The sequence below is a fragment of the Camelina sativa genome, chromosome 5 (assembly GCF_030686135.1).
Source record: "Camelina sativa cultivar CO46 ecotype springtype chromosome 5, ASM3068613v1".
NCBI classification, from domain to species: Eukaryota; Viridiplantae; Streptophyta; class Magnoliopsida; order Brassicales; family Brassicaceae; genus Camelina; species Camelina sativa.
Genome location: NC_141884.1, coordinates 32,978,685 through 32,983,081, shown reverse-complemented (window position 1 = coordinate 32,983,081; position 4,397 = coordinate 32,978,685). Strand labels below are relative to the sequence as shown.

Here is a 4,397-nt window from a genome sequence, read left to right as displayed (position 1 = left end):
TTTGGTGCCATTGGTAAAATCCTTAAAAAGAAAGAAAAGCTAAACTCAAGATCAATAGGGTTAGTTCCCGAAAATCTTAGAACACTCGAGTTTGAGAGAGAAGAGATAAGAAGACAAAGAGCTTTAGAGTTTAGAGAGAACTTATGGAGTTGTGAGGGTTAGGCTCCTTAAATAGAGAGGGTTGTCTTCTTGGGCTTCTCCGAGAGTGGGCTAGGGTTTGTGGAATTCGGACTCCACTTGCCACTCGAGTAGGAACACGATCAGGCGCGTCGAGTACGGTTTCGGGTAGAGCCTCGGGTTCTCCAAAATTTCTTTTTCACTTTTTTTTTTATAAATGTAAAAATGCAAAAAAATAGAAAATAAGAAAAAATAAATAAATAAAAATTAAAATAAAATAAAGGATACCTTTGGGACTTCTTCCCAAGTGAGCTTGTTTTAAGTCACTAAGTTTGACTCTTCATGCTCTTTAAGCATAGGTTTTAGGAGGGAGAGGTTCTGGAATCCTCTCCACTGGAACAGACTTGCTCAACCAATCTCACTGGTCTTGTCCTGGTTCCACAGCAAAGGTAGTGTTGACTTCTTTAAGATACTTGACTCTTCTTTGCTTTGTCTTGGTGGAAAAGACTTGACCATCAATAGTTGGCCTTTTATTTCCTTTCTTGACGCCAAACTCCATCTTGAAATGCTCCCCATGCTCAATTCTGATCTTGCCTTGTTTCACGTCAATTACTGCTCCTACTGTTGCCAAGAATGGTCTCCCTAGGATCAGTGGATCATCCAGCTCCTTATCCATATCAAGGATCATAAAATCAGTAGGAACTTCCACTCTTCCAATCCTGAGAGGCAAATTTTCCAGGATACCAATCGGAAGTCTGATTGTTCTATAAGCTAGAACCAAATACAGACTACTCGGTTTAAAACTGTTGAAACCCATCTTGTTGGAAACTGACAGTGGCATGATGTTGACTGAAGCTCCAAGATCGCACAAGCAAATGTTGAAAATCCTTAGACCTATTGAATACAGCAGAGTAAAAGAGCAGAGATCCTCCAATTTCTCCTCGATTTGCAGCTCAGGATCTAAGCACACTCCACTCCTCAATATTGCATTCCCAATTTCCTTGACAGCTTCCTTAACCTCAATCTCCAGCCGAGCTGCCTCCTTGGTGATTTCCTCTTGAAGTTCGTGTGGTGGCAAGAGCTTAGGAGGTGGAGCTTTTCGCTTGGCCATACGCTCTGCAAGCGCCTCCAATTGGATTTCAAGAGCAGCATTGAACCTTTCCTCTAGTTCCCCTTCTGCTGCTACAGGCAGTTGAGGTTGATCTGTCATCTGAACATCTACTCGATGTATCATCCGATCACCATCATCGGGTGAATCATCGGGTTCTGCCTCGGGTGGTTCTTCGATTTGTGATTCTCGAACCAGTGCTTGATCATCAACTCGATCAGTCTCCTCGGGTGAAGGCTCGGGTTCATACTCGGATATGTAGTACTGGGACCCATTTATCCCATAATGATCCATATCCTCCCCATCTTGAATACCACTGTCCTCAGTGAGGTAGTCCTCAAAATCATCATCAAGATAAATGGCTTGGGCAGTGGCATAATCCTTTGGGTTCTGAACAGCTTTACCTGGAAGCTGGTTGATCTTTGGAGGTGGTTGGTTGTTGTGGTGGCCCTCTAGGTACCTCAGCTTAGTGTTGAGGGAATCATACTTGGCAGTCAAGTCATTGTATCCATAATCGATCTTGTTGCTCATCTCCGCAAACTGTTTTGCGTTGTCCATAGCAGTCGATGCCTGATTTTGAATCATCTACTGAATTAGGCCGCATAGGTCAGCTTCGTGGGATTAGTTCTGCGGGCCTTGTTGTTGTTGGATCCAGGTGGTGCAATGGGTTGGTGGTAGTTAGCAGAATACTGCTGCTTAGGAGCATAGCCTGGAGTGTATTGGACAAAATACTTTTGCTGGACCTGGTTCCCTTGAACTGCTGATGGGTAGATTTGGTCTTGAGGATTGGCAACATTCGGGTTACGGTATGACATATTCGGATTCGGCTTGTAGTTGTTGTACCCTTTGTTGTAACCTCCTTGGTTGTTGATGTAGTTCACATCCTCTAGCTGAACATTCTCCCCATCTTGTTGTAAAAACTGCTCTTCCTCTGAGATTGCATTAACATGTTGCTGCTGGTTGAGGAGCTTATCGAGCTTGTCATTTGAGGGCTTTCATGTCCCTCTTGTACTTGGCATCTTCCTCTCAAGTAGATCGCACTGTGCGATTATATTCTTCATTGTAATACACGTCAGATTGAGCCAAGTTCTCCACTAGGTCCCAACCTTCATCAACATCCTTGTTGAGGAAGTTACCATTGCTTGCGGTGTCCAGCAAAATCCGTATCTTAGGGACCACTTCTCTGTATAGTGTACTTAGCAATGAAGCATTGTTGAAGCAATGATGAGGGCATATGGTTGTGTATCCCTTGAAACGTTCCCAAGCTTCACTAAACGTCTCATTGTTCTTCTGAACAAAGCTGGAAATATCATTTCGCAGTCTTGCGGTTCTGGAGTTGGAGAAGAATTTGGCTAGAAACGCTTTCTTGCACGCTTCCCAAGTGGTGATGGACTACTTGGAGAGTGATTTCTCCCAGATGTGTGCTTTGTCTCCCAAAGAGAATGGGAAAAGCCAGAGTTTGAATTCATCCTCACTAACTTCATTTATCTTGGTTAGGCTACAGAGCCTATCAAACTCATCCAGATGGTCCAATGGGTCCTCCATTGGCAATCCATGAAAGTTGTTTTTCTAAACAGCAGGTGGCACAATGCCATGTCTTTGAGTGTGAGTAGATGGAGCATCTCCTGCTCCTATGTTGGTCCTCTCTTGAGGAGCTGGTGGACCATTGTTATTGTTCATTGTCCCCTCAATTGTTGTTGGTTGTTGTTGCTGAACTTGTTGTTGTTGGAGTAACCTTGGTCTGTCGATGTTGTCGATGAAAGGTCTCAAGTGTTGGCTACCATTGGATCGTGTTTGCATGCACAAGCAGGTAACCGAGTGGGTACACGAAGGTCAACCCGATCCAGGTGATCGAGTGATGGGTCGGGTGGGTGCTCGGGTTGTACTTAAAATGCAAAACAAACAAACACGAAAGTAAACAAGTCAATACCGAACCAAAGTGTATAATAGAACTTGATCTAGCAAGTGCTGAAATCCTAAATTTAGCAAATTAAATTCAACCAAATGGCAACGGTGCCAAATTGATAACAAGATTTTCACCCAGGGTATCAGTTCCCTATACAGTTGTAGTACAAAGAATTATTCGAGTATTCGAGTACAGGATCGGGTGGAGTGATCGAGTAAGCAAGATGAATATGAACAGCTCAAAGGTATACTCGAAGCAGGTGATCGTGTTCTTGTTCGGGTAAGGGATCGAGTAAGGAATAAATATGTAAACAATTAAAATGCGAAAGCTTCTAAGGATGAGGTAATCGACTCCTAAGTGTTCCTGACCAGTATGGATGTCCTACATGCCTCAAGCAAATATTTCTTAGACAATGAATCTCTAAAATCTTGTTAAACACTCTCGTGATAGAAACAATCAACCTTGATCACTTCCCTACCCAACTCTCGTTGGAGAAACATGACCAAGCAGGAAATACAAACCGATTCATTATTGTCAATAAACTCCTTACACATCTAATTTCTTAGGCTAAGTGAGTAAATCTCTAGCATTGATTAATTCAAGCATTTCCTCTACACCTCTCGATTGTAAAACACCTTAGATCTAATCTCACCCTCTCGGTTTATTGATAGCATTAAGAACACCAATCTAGAAAGGAATTTATAAAATATAAACAATCAAGCTAAGACATCCTAACCGATCAAAAACACAAAATTGTCTATCTCATCCCTAGAAACTTTACTTCACTACTCGGAATTCATTGCAGAAAACATAGAAGCATAGATAAACGAAAATTGCATTGTATTAAAAGATAGAGTAGAAGTAAAGAGTACAAAGTAGAAATCTAAAAAGAGAGCAAAAAGATGTAAAATAAATCCTAACAAAAGTGGAAAATTGTTTGAGTCGCTCAAGATCTCTCTCAGAAGCTCTCGCTCTCTGGTTTGAGTGTTTGTGGCGTGCTAGGGCGAGAGGAAGAAGAGGGGGTTTATATATGGAAACCCCTTTGACCTAGCTTCCCAGTCCTGCCCGAGGGTCTACTCGATGGGGTGCACGAGGATAAGGTCGGGTTACTCCTCGGGTAGGTCTTAGTGTTGTTCTTTCTGCTCTTGGATCCTCCTCGATCAGGTTGGGGTTCAGACTGTTCTTCCTGCTCAATAGTTCCTTCGGGTACATGCTCGGATTTATCCTTGTTTCTCCCCATTTTAGGCTCTAGAGCACCTGCTTTCA

General features: G+C 42.7%; 1 non-coding gene across 1 annotated transcript; it reads left to right on the top strand.

The window, feature by feature from the left end:
- The first annotated feature begins 2,441 nt into the window (after positions 1-2,441).
- On the top strand, positions 2,442-2,548 carry LOC147944655 (small nucleolar RNA R71). The gene has a single exon (XR_015558651.1). It is a non-coding gene; the product is annotated as a small nucleolar RNA R71 (small nucleolar RNA).
- Positions 2,549-4,397: the final 1,849 nt, after the last annotated feature.